General features: G+C 33.7%; 1 protein-coding gene across 1 annotated transcript in view; it reads left to right on the top strand.

Annotated features, from left to right (window-relative positions):
• The first annotated feature begins 12,147 nt into the window (after positions 1–12,147).
• The window catches only part of LOC142333283 (very long chain fatty acid elongase AAEL008004-like), a 379,873-nt gene continuing 377,161 nt past the window's right edge, over positions 12,148–14,859 (top strand). The window contains exon 1 of the mRNA XM_075380301.1: positions 12,148–12,230. The gene's annotated coding sequence lies outside the window, so the exon portion shown is untranslated. The remainder of the gene's footprint in view (positions 12,231–14,859) is intronic.

Below are 14,859 nucleotides of genomic sequence, written 5' to 3'. Positions count from 1 at the left end.
CACTTCTTAACAGTTTTCTAAAATTTTTACGATAAGAATTCGACGTAATACTGCAAATACGATTCATCAGCGAAAGGTTAACACATTACCACAATTAACCGACAACAATGAGTAGTATTTAAAAAAAATTGTGATATTTAAAAAAACAATGTTGCCAACTTGTTTTCCGTAGGTCTAAAATTATTGTACTAGACACATCTTTTTTCTTTCTTTGTAACATTTTCTTCTAAGTTTCCGTCGGTTTTGTTGTTAATAAAAGTCGACATGTTTAAAATTTTATTTCTTTTTGGTTGACATTATTTACATCAATCTTCTTATTAATTAAATTCTCTACAATTTATGTTTAAAAAAATGAATGATTTATCGCCAATTTAACGTTATCGTACGTCAAACGTAAAAAAATGTGTTTTTTGACCCTATTTTTGGCGTTTTTACACGGGATATCTTAGAAACTAAGAGAGATACAGTTCTGGGACCTATTTTTTCGATTTCGCAGCTCAAAAACCATAATAAACAATCGAATTTTCCCCTTAATTGACCTTCCAAGAATTTCAGAAGGCCTTAATTTACCCGGAGGAACTGAAACTCGGGCGAAATCTTTCACCGTGTATAACTGGCCAACGAAGCGTTTTCGGACCTATGTTTATATGAATTTTTTCTTATTTTTAGCCTCTAGAATGAGAACTTATCAAAGTATTGGCCCTATCCTCCTGAATCATTCTGTATATATACCGGGTGGTCAGTTTAAATTGAAAGCGCATCTCAAAAACTACACATTTTAAGAAAAAATGTTTTTCTATTTAAGTATTTCCATTTCGAGGAGGAAATACGTTCACAACCTATGTTGTCCTTGATAAGGTCAAATAAAGGTCATTCAAAGGTCAAGTAAATTATGTTAAATATGAACTTATATTTTTATTGCAGAATCGAATACTTTGCAAAAAAATTAAAATCTCATTTAAATTCTTTTTTTAAAAATCGATAGTGTTTTAGTTATTCATGTTCAAAACCGCTGTAGGCCTATAAATTGGTGATTTTAGTTTCATTAGGCCTGTCCCAGCCGATGTTAAATTTTAAATTAAAGAAAATAAAATTTTAAATAAAAAACAATCAGCGCTAACAATAATGAAGAAGAAAAAGAAGTTGAGTATGTAAACATCAGTTGATAGTTTCTAAAATAAATTCTGAAATGAAATTTTTATTTCTTTTGCAAAGAATTCGATTTTGCAATACAAAATATGTTCCTATTAAAAAAATAATAAATGACCTTGAAATTACCTTTATTTGACCTTGTCAAGGATAACACTGATTGTGAACGTATTTCCCCCTTGAAATGGAAAAACTTTTTCTACTAAAATACGTAGTTTTTGAGATATAGATTTGTTTCAATTTAAATGGCTCTTATGTATGTATGTAACTTTCCTGACATCATATTTAGAGTTATTCTGTAAGACGGAAACTACGGTAATCAGTCAAAAAATGGAATATATTTCTGTCTGTTTTGAACCGATGTTTCTTCCTCTTGTAAGATACAAATCTATTTCATTAATTAAAATTTTATTCGGCTATAACTACGATCGATTCCGATCATAATAGTTTCCGCTTATGATATATCGTTAAAAAGCGCTCGATAAGGGCTTATTACTGAAGTTAAGGAAATGTTTAAAATCCAAATGTTTTGGATTTGGGGTTTTTTTTGTGGATATTTTCGGTCAAGTCGATTGCAATCGAAAGGGGAGATGCACACAGAACTAGATGTTACAGCAGTCCTAAATCCAAAATTTCAACATTCTACGGCTAATCGTTTTTGAGTTATGCATGTACGTGCAGACGTCACGCCGAAATTAGTCAAAACGGATATATCCGTTAAAATCTGAAAATTGAAATTTTTTAACTTTATTTAATGTTATTTTATTTAACGTAAATTCAGTTCTGTTATTTTTGAAATATTATTCGTTCGATGATTCGAATAGTTCAGTTCAAATCCAGCTCGCACAGTTGTTAAAGACTCGCAGTTCACAGTTCATTAATTCAATTCATTAAAGTTTGCGCATCAACCGGCAAATCTCCGCTACTACATCTATATTATTGTATAAACAAGAAGGTTTTTTACTTCCTTGTACGAAGTACATGGAAGTAGTGTAATCGCGAAAAATTTCGGTTTCCAGATTTCAACGGAAATATACATTTTGACCATCCCTCCATCCATTTTGACCAGTTTCGGCGTGATGTCTATACGTACGTACGTATCTATACGTACGTATCTCGCATAACTCAAAAACGATTAGCCGTAAAATGTTAATATTTTGGATTTAGGATTGCTGTAACATCTAATCGAGCATCTTCTCTTTTGATTGCGATCGAATGAACCGAGAAAGCGTCCAAAAAAGCCCAACGGCAAGGGATGACCAAAATGTTGCTGGAATTGTAAGAAGATGGGGCTTGCCGTACGCTAAACATGTGAAACTTTTTTTTTTCACGTGTAACCGTTGTCGTATCGAGTAAATTTGAAAAGTTTTTCTTAATTTTAAGATTATCCCCTACTTAGCACCGGTTAAATCTACCTCCGCCTTCCGGCGTGCCGAAATGGATTTTTTTTTTTTTTTGGATTCCGCGGACAACAAAAAATTTTGTTGCGCGTTGGAAACCGTTGAATGAATGTACTATCTATACACCTAATACAATAGAACTAGAGTAAAATAGCCGATTATCCGGAATAATCTTTGCAAGACGGAATCCGGATAATCAGAAGATTTAAGAAAGCTTTATCGTACGCGATGGTCTTTTAAAGACAAAACGAAAATAATAAATATAATTGTGTAGAATTAAAAAGATAATCAGATTATACGAACGATATAATAAAAACTATTACTGTAAATTAAAAAAAAAACCGTCGATTAGAATTCGCTAATAAACGAATAATAATAATTATTAAAATTATTATCGGGAAGAAATTAAAATTTATTACTTATTGTTTTATAATTGTAATAAATAAACAAAATACAAATATGTAAACGGTTCAAATCTGTTTTTTGATTTTCAACATTTCTGATTTACGGTTTAGTTACTTAAACGTGCAGCGTAATTCAGTAAATGTCAATCGATTTGGAATTTTAAATTATTGTTGAAATCTTAGCTTTTTTTTTGGTTTAGTTTTTTATTTCCCGTTTATTAATACTTAGAAGGCTTATTAAAGCTTGTTTTCATTTTTTTTCTCCGATTACAATAATGAAATAAATTACAAATCGAAGGTTTTTTTTGTTGAAGTTTTAGGGGCATTGACTGCTATGGTCATTAGCCCTTTTTTTATTATTATTAATAACCTCTTTAACCTTGATTTTATGTGATGTATTTAACTATAAGTAATTTTACGAGATAAACTCTTGTTTTTCTTTTTTCTCTTTGTAGTTTTTATTTTATTTTTTTAACCAAAAATTTTGATATTTTTTATAAAAATTATACAACAGAATTCTAAGCAGGTTTGGCTTTAATTATAATATTTATTATTTTTTTTAAAATTAATTAATATTCATACAAGATCTCTTGCATTGAAGAAACTAAAAACAATTTCCGAGCTACATGTTCTGCAAGTGAAAATTAAGAAAACAGCTCGTATAAACACGGGTATGAAAATCGCTTCGTTTTTTCAGTTATATCTTACGATCTGATTTATATGTTCCAAACGTAAAATCAACCGATTGTTAATTTTTTAAATTTTTTTTTTTTTTTAACAGAAAAGTTTATTCCTCATTATACATATTTGGGTCTCGCCAAGATTCTGAGCCTTATTTGTAAGTACCCGTTTAATATATTACAAATACATAATACTTTTTTTTCTTTTTTTTTTTTGCTCAATAACAATTATAATTACAGTCGGCTCTTCTGCGGAACCATAAGTAAGTTTCCTGACAAAAGCACGTGATAAGAAGGAACCCCCAAAATAAATAATACACAATAAATAGTTGCAAGTAAACTTAAAGTCGAATATGAAATATCAAGCTCGGTCGCAAATCACAAACCGTTAATTTCAGTCCACAAAACAAACATTAATAACAAATAGAAAGAAAAAGAAAGAGAAGTAACAAGAAATTAGATACGACACCGCTAAACTTGACGGTGTTCGATTCGATTCCAAACTGTTACGCAGACCCTAAGTCGAGTACATGGACACGTTATCGAGTAGATTAATTGCAAAGCGGTTTACATGATTCTGAAGCCTCTGCAGGTATTTGACATTGCGGTGTCGTGCAATCTCACGAACCGATGGGAGCTCCAGATAATCCTGAATCTCATCGTTCCGCGTGAACCACGGAGCTTCGGCAATTACCTACTTTGTTCTGACATCGTCGTGTAATTTCCACATTACTAGTACTAGCCTTTCCCCGCAATTCCACACCGTACGTCCAGATCGGGCGCAGGATAGCCATGTAAATTAAGATCTTGTTGGATAACGTGAGGGTTGAGTTCCTCCGTACCAGCCGATGAAGTTCCCTGTACCTTGCGTTTAGCTGTTTCCTCTTCATCCTCGCGTGACGCTTCTAGGTCAAACGTCGATCCGGGTGAAGTCCCAGATACCGCACAGTCTCCGAAGTACAACCGGGACAATCACCTCCCCGCATGGAAAATGCGAGGCGCCTCGACTTAGTTTGATTAGCCTTAATTCTCCACTTTTTCTGCCACTCGCACACACGATCCAGCGCCATTTGTAGGGTCTGCGAGGCTAGGCCAGGGTGGCCATCCAGGCTCGGCCATCCTGGCCGTTACCGAAAATGACGAAAATAACGCTGATGACACTGCTAATCTAGCAGTGTCATCAGCGAACGTGGCGACGATGCAATACATGAATAATGAGAAATAAAAATACAGAACAAAATACATTTATAACTACATAAAAAAAGGAAAGTTAAAAAATAACCTCTACTACTAAATCTCTGAAAAAATAATAACGAAACAAAATTGTGTATTACTAAGTTTATAATAAAAATACTATTAATTATGAAAAATATTTAATGGCGTCGTAAAAATATATATTTCAATCGTAACAAAATATTAAAGAATTTAATTGTTTATCTTTCAGAGGTTAGCCATCGAAGTACTTCTTTCTTAAACTAATTACAATCTATCTTATATTTTATATATTTCTGTAACATATTATAACAAGACCGCTATAACGGACCTAAATAACTGATTCTTGCCCGTTAAGAAGAAAGCAGTAGAAAATATAATAACGGGAGGAATTCAAAAAAAGGGACTAAAAGAAACCCTTTTAGTAAAGGTAGCAGGTCTGTTTAACGATCGTCTTTTGTAATACTGGCCGCTGATACACGTAAACAGATGTTGTTCGGTGTGAATAGTTACCGGACCCGTGTTAGGAATTCGTGGGAATGCGTAAGGGCGGACGATCATTCTCACGCTTCGAGTTGAGTCTGGTCCGGAAGGTAAAGAAGATAGGAGTATATAAATACTCCGGGGAAGACCGGTTGACAATCGGTCTAACGCGACACGTTTTTAGAGTGCTACGATAGAATTGTAAGCGAGGAGTAATTATTTGAGTTTGAAGCGAGAGTATTCCGCAAGGAGGTCAGTGAAGCAGCGAATTTCTAGTGAATTATGCTCGACGCTATTAAGGTGACGTCTCAAGTAATACCACTGTGTACGTACATGTAAACAAGAAACGGTTCGGCGAGTTAGTTTTAGACTATAAATGAAAGAGATAACGTATTAAAAATTTCATTCATAATTTTGTAGGGTAGTTTTATTTGCGAACGGCAAAGGTAATTGCAGTTAAAGAACTTTATACTTGTCTCGCGTATTATAACCCTCGTAATATCCAAATATTTCATCGATTAAAATTTTGTTTGGCTCTAACTCTGGAACCTATGAAAATAAATACCTCTTATGATATATCGTTGAAAAGCTCTCGATAAGGGCTTATTACTGCAGTTAAGAAAAAGTCCAAAATCGAAATGCTTTTATATTTTGGGCGTTTTTGGAAACTTTCGGTTCAATCGATTGGAATCAAAAAGGGAGGTGCACATCTAGATGTTACGACAGTCCTAAATCCAAATTTTCAACATCATACGGCTAATCGTTTTTGGGTTATGCGAGACACATACGTACAGATGTCACGCCGAAACTAGACAAAATGAATTCAGGGATGGTCGAAATGGATATTTCTGTTTAAATCTCTGAAAACCGAAATTTTTCACAATCGCAATACTTACTTTACTTCGTACAAGGAAGTAAAAACAAGTCGGTCGTATTTTACAACGTGATTGAAGTGCACAGTAATATTTGGAATACTCTGTATTTTATACCTACTGAATTTTTATTATTGTAATAAGTCCAAGTCGATTATATGTTGTTTGTTACAAACGATATAACGATGTAATCAAAAATATTTATTTTTTTGTTTTAATTTTTTGCCGGTAAATATAATTATCGCTTTAAAGTGAAAATTTAAAGGTAAAGGACATTTTTTGCAGACGTACACCTTTTTTTCTTTTTCTTTTTTAAGAACAATTATTATACATATAATGAACATCTGTTCAATTATTTATAATTGTATTTTCCCATAATATCGGTTAGAAAAAATAAAAAAATAAAATAAAATGTGTTCGCTAAGTGCTTGATTAATCTCCTGTAATTGCAGACGTAATTACATATTTCTTTTAAAGTTCTAAGTAAATAAAAAAAATAATAAACGATAGAATATTGTTTAGATAAAAATTTATTGTTATAAATTATTTTAAAACTAATTTCCCGTCGCAGCTTCGATCGCTCTATATGGTTAGTTGCGTTTCCCGTAGCGGTCAATCTTTTTATTCTATGTTTATTAGTCGAGTAACCGAAGGCAGTTGCAGTAAGTCACACGTACAGTAATTATGGCGATGGCTGTGTCGGTTGAGCCACAGCGCCTTATACCTTTGCACCCCTTAAAAAAATCGGAATTAAAAAACCCAATAATTGTTTTGAAATATTCATCTGAAGAGTATTTACAAGCGTAACTCTACCGAATATCTCTCGTTTATTATAGTCAGGGTTGGGAAAATTTACAATCATTCTTCAACATTTTTTTCACCTTTCTTCATCCCCTTTCAAGGACAAATTTGAAAGATCTAGAAATTGGTATATTGACATGAAGCTTATACTCACCGAAAATCAAATTGATTCTTCATTTGTGACCGAAATTGAAAAAAAAATGAACGCTTCAAAAATCCATTTTAATCCTTGAAACTTGGAATTTAAAAAAAAATTAAAAATCGGGTTTTTAAATATTCACGTGAAGATTATACGCACAAGAAAATCAAGTTATCTTTTTTTTATCGAGAAATTAAAAAAAAATAGTAAATTTCATTTTTACTTCGTTTTACTTTTTTATACTTGGAATTTCAAAAAAAAATCCTTCTAAATGTGCAGTTACACGGTAAAAAGAACATGTATACAAATTTTCATCGATTTATCTTCAGTAGTTTTTGCTTGGCGTTGATTTTGAATCGCTTACGTTATGCCGTCTTAATTTCAATAAGACCTCTACTGAAAATATCTCTATTTAAAATTATCTTGGGAGCGGCTCGCTGTAAGAAAGGAGCATGAGAATTTAGCGGCCCGAATGAGAAGTGCAGCACCGTAACAGATTATTTATTATTTATACGTTTTCGGTTAATTTTTAATTTTTAGATAATATTTCCGTATAACCGTGTTGATGTATAGATCGAGAGTGTGCCTGGTGCATGCAAACCTTATGCTTCAGTCTAATAACAAATACCCCGTTTGAATTTTGAAAGTCGGACGATTATTTGCAGAGATATTATAAGAGCACCCTATCGCATTTCCCAAAACATTGTCGCCCCGTTTGTTACCGGTTGATGGTGATCGATCTAGTCTCGCACGAGGTGCTTGGATCACCTCACCGCTCTAGCCTCACACGCAGTCTCCACGGGAAGCCTATTATTATTAAATAGAAATTTTTTAACTTATTTAACGTAAATTTAGTTCTGTTATTTTTGAAATATTATTCGTTCGATGATTCGAATCGTTCAGTTCAAACCCAGCTCGCACAGTTGTTAAAGACTCGCAGTTCACAGTTCATTAATTCAATTCATTAAAGTTTGCGCATCAACCGGCAAATCTCCGCTACTACATCTATATTATTGTATAAACAAGAAGGTTTTTTACTTCCTTGTACGAAGTACATGGAAGTATTGTAATCGCGAAAAATTTCGGTTTCCAGATTTCAACGGAAATATACATTTTGACCATCCCTCCATCCATTTTGACCAGTTTCGGCGTGATGTCTATACGTACGTACGTACGTATCTCGCATAACTCAAAAACGATTAGCCGTAAAATGTTAATATTTTTGATTTGGGATTGCTGTAACATATAATCGAGCATCTTCTCTTTTGATTGCGATCGAATGAACCGAAAGCGTCCAAAAAAGTCCAAAATGAAAAAAAATTGGGTTTTTGTTAGCTGCAGTAATAAGCCTTCATGAGAGTTTTTCCACGATATATCGTAAACGGTATTTATTTTCATTACTTCCAAAGTTAAGGATATTAATTTTAATTAATGATAAATTTAGATCTTACAAGGGGAAGACACATCGGTTCGAATCCGACTTCATTTCCTTTTTTTTTAAATTTAAATATACTGATTTTTAATAATTATTAACCTTGGATTGAAAAAAAAATATGAAAAAATCAGAAATTATTAGCGAAATAAAATTTTATATTCTTTTCATTTTGATTCAAACATTTCTACAGAGGTTAATAATTATTAACGAATCAATATATTTAAATTTAAAAAAAAGTTAAATAAAAATATACGTATATGAAGTCGGATTCGTACCGATGTGTCCACGGTTACAGATCCTACACGTTCTCGCTTACGCCACATAACTACCTGAACGACGCGAAACAAAATCAATATATAAACTAATATAAAATGCTGATACAGATAACACAAAAAAATGTGACGCAATGCAATTCGTTGTGCCCACCACAACGAAATTGTGTAGCTGTCCACTTTATTAAAGAATTAGAGGGATCGTATCTCTCTTTCAAATGAAATATGTGTAAACGAAGTGCGGCGCAAAAAATGTTTTTATGTTTTTAATAGGCGTACAAGGAAGTCGTGTAGTGTTCACAGCAGATTTTCTTTGTCCGGTGGGATTGTAAAATTGTTTTTTTTCTTTTTTTAATCCGGTTATTTATTTTTTTAATTTATCTGGAACAAATGAAGAAGTCAGCCTGATTTTTGGTGAGTGTAATCTTCATGTCGATAAACCGATTTCTAGATTTTTGAAATTCAACCTTGAAATGGAGTTGAAGAAAGGTAAAAAAACTTTTAAACAATGATTGTAAGTTTTCCCATTCGCGACTATAGTAAACGAGATATTTAGTAATAAATACGCTTCGATTAAATATTTAAAAACCGTTTTCGGTTTTTTTTTAAATTCCGATTTTTTTAAGGGATGTGGATGTAACCGTAATTATATGTGTGACTGGCTGCAGCTCATAAAATAAAAAGATTGACCGCTACGGGAAACACAAGTAACCATATAACGCGGGCGAAGCTGCGATGGGGAGTTAGTATAAATATATATATATATATATATATATATATATATATATATATATATAATATATCTAAAAACCTTCACAGTTACGCCAAGAAACATACGGGTAAAAATTTGGTTGCAATCGATCGGGTATTTTTTTTTGTTTACTCCGTACAAACAAAAACACTCTCCTCTTTATATAACGGTATAGATAATATGATAGTATACAAAGTCTGTTCAAAAAATAACCGAACCTTTTTAATTTCGCGCCAACGGAGATATTTAGTGACGTGCGGTTGGCAGCATTGTGTTCCGCGTAATCTCCTTTGTAATCACGCGTTCTTTGATCGTCGATATCTCGTTTAGTTTTCATATTATTGTTATTTGAGTGCAACATGTTTAAGCGGTAGTAGCGATTTTTGTAATCGCGAGTTTTTTACGATAGAACTTTTGTCTCGATGTCGTAGCCGTAAACCCGGCTTTCGTCTTCCCTTACGATCCTTTGCGTGAATATTTCATCATCGGCTTGTTCAAGGAGTCGCCGGAAATTTTCCGCTCGATGTTCTTTCTGCTGTTCGGTCGCAAAACGAGGAACAAAATTTGCTGCGATTCGAAGCACGTTCAATTTTTTAGTCAAAATATCATAGCGTGATCCGATCGAGATGCTAACCGTTTAACTATAAGTTCTCTTATAGTTAATCGGCAATATGCACGCATCAGATTGTTGATTTTCTGAACGCGTGTGTCATCGGTTGAAGTCGAAGGTCTCTTGGTCGAGGATCATCTTCGATCGACTTTTAAATTGCAAAAATTATTCGTAACGACCCGGAGCATCATCTTCGTAAGCTTGTTACAAAACTTGAAAGGTTTCTGTGAAAGTTTTCTCTAGTTTCACGCAGAAGTTTACCTTGTATCGTTGCTCCCGAAAGACGCATATTACAAAAATCGCCACTAAATCTTAAACATGTTGCGATCAAATAACAATAACGCGAAAACTAAACGAGATATCGACTATCCAACAACATTGCGTAAAAGAGAAGGTTATGTGGAACACAATGTTGCCGACCGCACGTCACTAAATATCTCCGTTGGCGTGTAATAAAAATATTCCGGTTATTTTTTTAAGAAACCTCGTATAGTACAGTACATCTACGGATTTTTGCTATTTGGGGAGGGGGTGGAGGCTAAAATTCTATTTCGTTATTATTTTATATAATTCGTTTAACGTAAGAAATTGCTGAACATTTTCGGTCGCTATTCTGATATTATGTTTGGTCCTTTTTTATTTTATTCTCCCGTTTTTCAATCGACAAAAAATTATCTTAGTTATAAAATTCTCTTCCAGAAGATATACGGCTCGATACGAGGCATGTTTTTTAAATAAATACCGTTTGTTTTGACGTAAAAAGTAACGAGCAAACGTTTTTTTTTTAATAAAATGTCTAATTCAAATAAAAGACTTGATTTGAATCTACGTAATTTCCAATTACTTTGAGGCGTTTGCCATAACGTGCGATCGGATTCTGCATTCAAGTTTCATAAAAATCTGCCGTTTGAAAAGATAACCGTCGGTGAACGGTTATAATTGTCGGATTTAAGGTAGCAAGACTCCTAACGCCGTTCGAAAAAACAAACGAGATAGCCCGAAATTAACTTTTCATCGGGATCGACCGCTTATTAACCCATGAGACCGTTTTTCTTCGCCGATTCGACGGTTATTAGCGCTAGTTATCTTGACGCGTTACAGTAATATGCAGTACCGTAAATCGAACATCGGTAATCCGATCGAGTGGCGCACCGTCACGACGGTGTTTTTCCGTGTTACGGATTTCTTAGGTGAACGATTTCCTGATCGGCCGTTTCGATCCCCTGAAATTAAGCCGCTCGATTTTTTTCTTCGGAGGTTTGTCGAAGACAGAGTATAGTAACGAAGATCGTCTATATCCAGGAACGAAAAAGAAGAACAGAAGGTGCAAAATTAATAAATAAATGCTTCGTAATGTACGACGTAAAATCGAATATCGTTTAGATATTTTACTCGCCACAAAAGGCGGTCGTGCGGAACTTCTTGAAGTTAATAAGTGTTGTAAATAAAACGTTTGGAACGACCCGTTCGACGATCGTACATTTAAGTACGTTGCTTTGTTATTATTTTTTTTATTTACACCTAAAATTGTGTGTAATTAAGTCGTAGGTTTCTGTTTAGAATTCGCACAAGTATCTTTTTTGTTGGATGTTTTTAAAATTAAGAAATAACATTTTTGTGTTTTTAGAAGTTAAAAAATAAACGCTGATTTAGCTAAATATATTCGTCTGATGTCATTACACGTTTTCTTTTGTTGTTTTTCTTTCTGCTGACTAAATAAACAATAATTTAGAAAAATATCTTGTGTTATTCACCTTCAGATTGCGATTTCAGATTATTTAAGTGGTCGGTAAATACGTACTTCAAAATAAATTATTTAGTTATGTTTACATGCGCTAATTGAATTTTTCTTACGTACCGTTTCATCGTTTTGCAAACATTATATATAAATAATGTATGTTTTTTTTTCTATTTTATTTATTTATTTACTTTTTTTCAGCTTTTATGTGCGCTTGGCAAATCTTTGAAAATGGTAGCATCGTACTCGTATTACATTCTATGAAAATGGTTGTCTCAATTAAGGTAAGCTTTTATTATTATTTTAATATGTCTTAAATCTTATATAAAAATTTTTAATAAGAAATAATTTGGATAGTAACGACAGGTAATTTAAATTTTATATATTTTTATCTCCCCCCCCTTCGGCGTAACAAAAAAAATTTCGTGTGCTTTTTTTATACTGATTTTTAGTAGTCATTTTTTATAAAATTTACAATAGTATTACCGGCACGTAAAAATTTGGCAACTACATATCGATTATAGAATGGAGAAGGCTGGTGGTGTACAGTGGCGAGCAAATTAATCCGAACACAGTATTTTTAAAAGAAAGAATGTTTGATACTCAAACTTATTCAAATTTAATAGTTTACCTGTTCTCCATTGTTTTTATTATCTCATTAATCTTCTTTGGCATCGATTCCGCTAAAGGTAGAACAACGATTTTTGATTTCTTCATTTCAAAATAAAATCTGTATCGCCGATCTAATAAGGTCGGTTTTTGTGCTACAGTTCATTTTCCCAACTATTCTTTTTAGTGTGGCCCGTAAATTTTCAATGAGATTCAGGTCGGGTGAGTTCTCTGGCCGCGAGAGCATTAAATGTTTTTGTTTTTTTAAGAACTCTTTTGATTTCTTTGACGTGTTAAATGATGTACGGTCCTGTTGGAAAATATGTTCTGGGTTGTTCCGCATAAGTAGGACTATTTTTCTTTGGCATATGTTAATGTAACGGTCCGATTTCATCATCCCATCGACAAGCATAAGTTTTCGTGGATCTTCGTGCGTGAAACTTCCCGAAATATCTTTTTGGCCGGGTGTTTCGGAGCTTGTTGCAGGTGTCTTCTCATCTAACGATTTACAAATGTAAGCTACTCTCTTCCCTTGGACAAACAAATGAGTCTCGTCTGAAAAATCAACGTTTTTACACGTCTCGATAGTCCGTTCTTTATGTTCGTTTGCCCGTTAAAGTTTTTTTTTGTGCGGATAACCTGTGTCAGTAACCGCTTCCTTTTAGGTTTGTGAGCGATCCTTCCCATCGCCAACTTCTACGAACTGTCATATCAGAAACATTAGTCCCACTGGCTCTCAAATTAAGGTCAAAAGGTGACAATAGTAGATTTATTTTTGCTTTTCCTTATTAGTAATCGATCCTGTGTAGGCGTGGCTTCCTTTTCCCATCCGCATTTTCGTTTTCTCTTTGGAGAGACGGAACCTGTTTCCCTTTACAGTATCTTACGCCACAATACATCCACTGGCAATCTGTCTTTGAATCATTTGTGTGTGGTGGGGGGGGGGGGGAGAGCAACAATTTTTGATCGCTTTCGTGAGGTTATATCCGTTGTATTAACTAGAAACTCGCAAGATCACCAAAAACTAATCGACAATGATTTATAAAAGCAAAAAAATTACCAATTTTGTTTGTATATGAACTAACAACAAAACCTGATACACCAAACGGCAAGCAGTCTGCCGCAGAATGAAAATTCCCTACAACAGAACAAAATTTCCCTTTGTTCGGATTAAAATGTTTGCTGCTGTAAGTTAAACAGATCGGTGACTTTTAAATTGAAAGTTTTTACCTGTTCGTAATTTATGTTACAATAAACGGCATGTATAACTTGGCGTATGATTGTATAATCAAAAAATAGATGACTAGTCGTAGCAAAATGTAATAAAATAATTAAAATCAAAATTTTTTTGCGTAAAATGCTTATTATTTTCCGTAATTTTTTTTGTATCGGCGTAAAAATAAGAAGAAAAAACTCCGATTTGTCTTAAGTTTTACGAAAAATTTATATTTATATAAGTATAAAAAAGGAACCGACGACGGTAAAAACATAATTTTGAAAAAAATTGTTCATCTCGTCCATATTTATAGCTTTGCCGTATCCCGGTTGTATTAAACGATTTTTTAAAAACCCGTGCTATTTTTTCGTAAAAAAAAAGAAGTGGATAATTATATAGGAAGACGACGCGTATTCAAAAGTCAATTATCTTGTTATCTATGTTATTTTCTTGGCGTCCATTGTAAATATACGTATAAAATAGTGTCAGTCTATCGTAGTTTTTAAATTGTAGAAATTTTATAATCGAAAGCCGAATCATAACATATTCCAGTAACGGCGAGGGTAATGTTTTGAATTTGTATCGGTGTCTTTTGAGTATACGGTTTAAAATCGGCCGGTATAATAATTACGGACAAATTACACAAGGTTCACGAGCCTTAGCTTACGTTGGATTGTTATGTAACCCTCCGGGGTACGGCACGAGTGGTACCGTCTCGGCCTTTCATCCGGAGGTCCCGGGTTCGAATCCAGGGATGGCATTTTCACACACGCTACAAATCATTCATCTCATCCTCTGAAGCGACATCTGACGGCGGTCCCGGAGGTTAAACAACAAAAAAAACCCGTCCGGTTTAGTCTACTGGTGAACGCGTATTCGCAAATCAGCCGATTTCGAAGTGAATAGGAGTTTCAATTCAGATCCTAGTAAAGGCAGTTACTTTTATACGGATTTGAATTCCAGATCGCGGATACCGGTGTTCTTTGGCGGTCGGGTTTCAATTAACGACACATCTCAAAAACGGTCGACCTGAGATCGTACAAAACTGCGCTTCATTTACATTCGTACTGAAATTTTGTAGTCTCGTG

This window comes from Lycorma delicatula, chromosome 12 (genome assembly GCF_047948215.1).
Source record: "Lycorma delicatula isolate Av1 chromosome 12, ASM4794821v1, whole genome shotgun sequence".
NCBI lineage: Eukaryota > Metazoa > Arthropoda > Insecta > Hemiptera > Fulgoridae > Lycorma > Lycorma delicatula.
The sequence above is the reverse complement of the archived record's forward strand: the minus strand, read 5'-3'. Positions and strand labels throughout refer to the sequence as shown.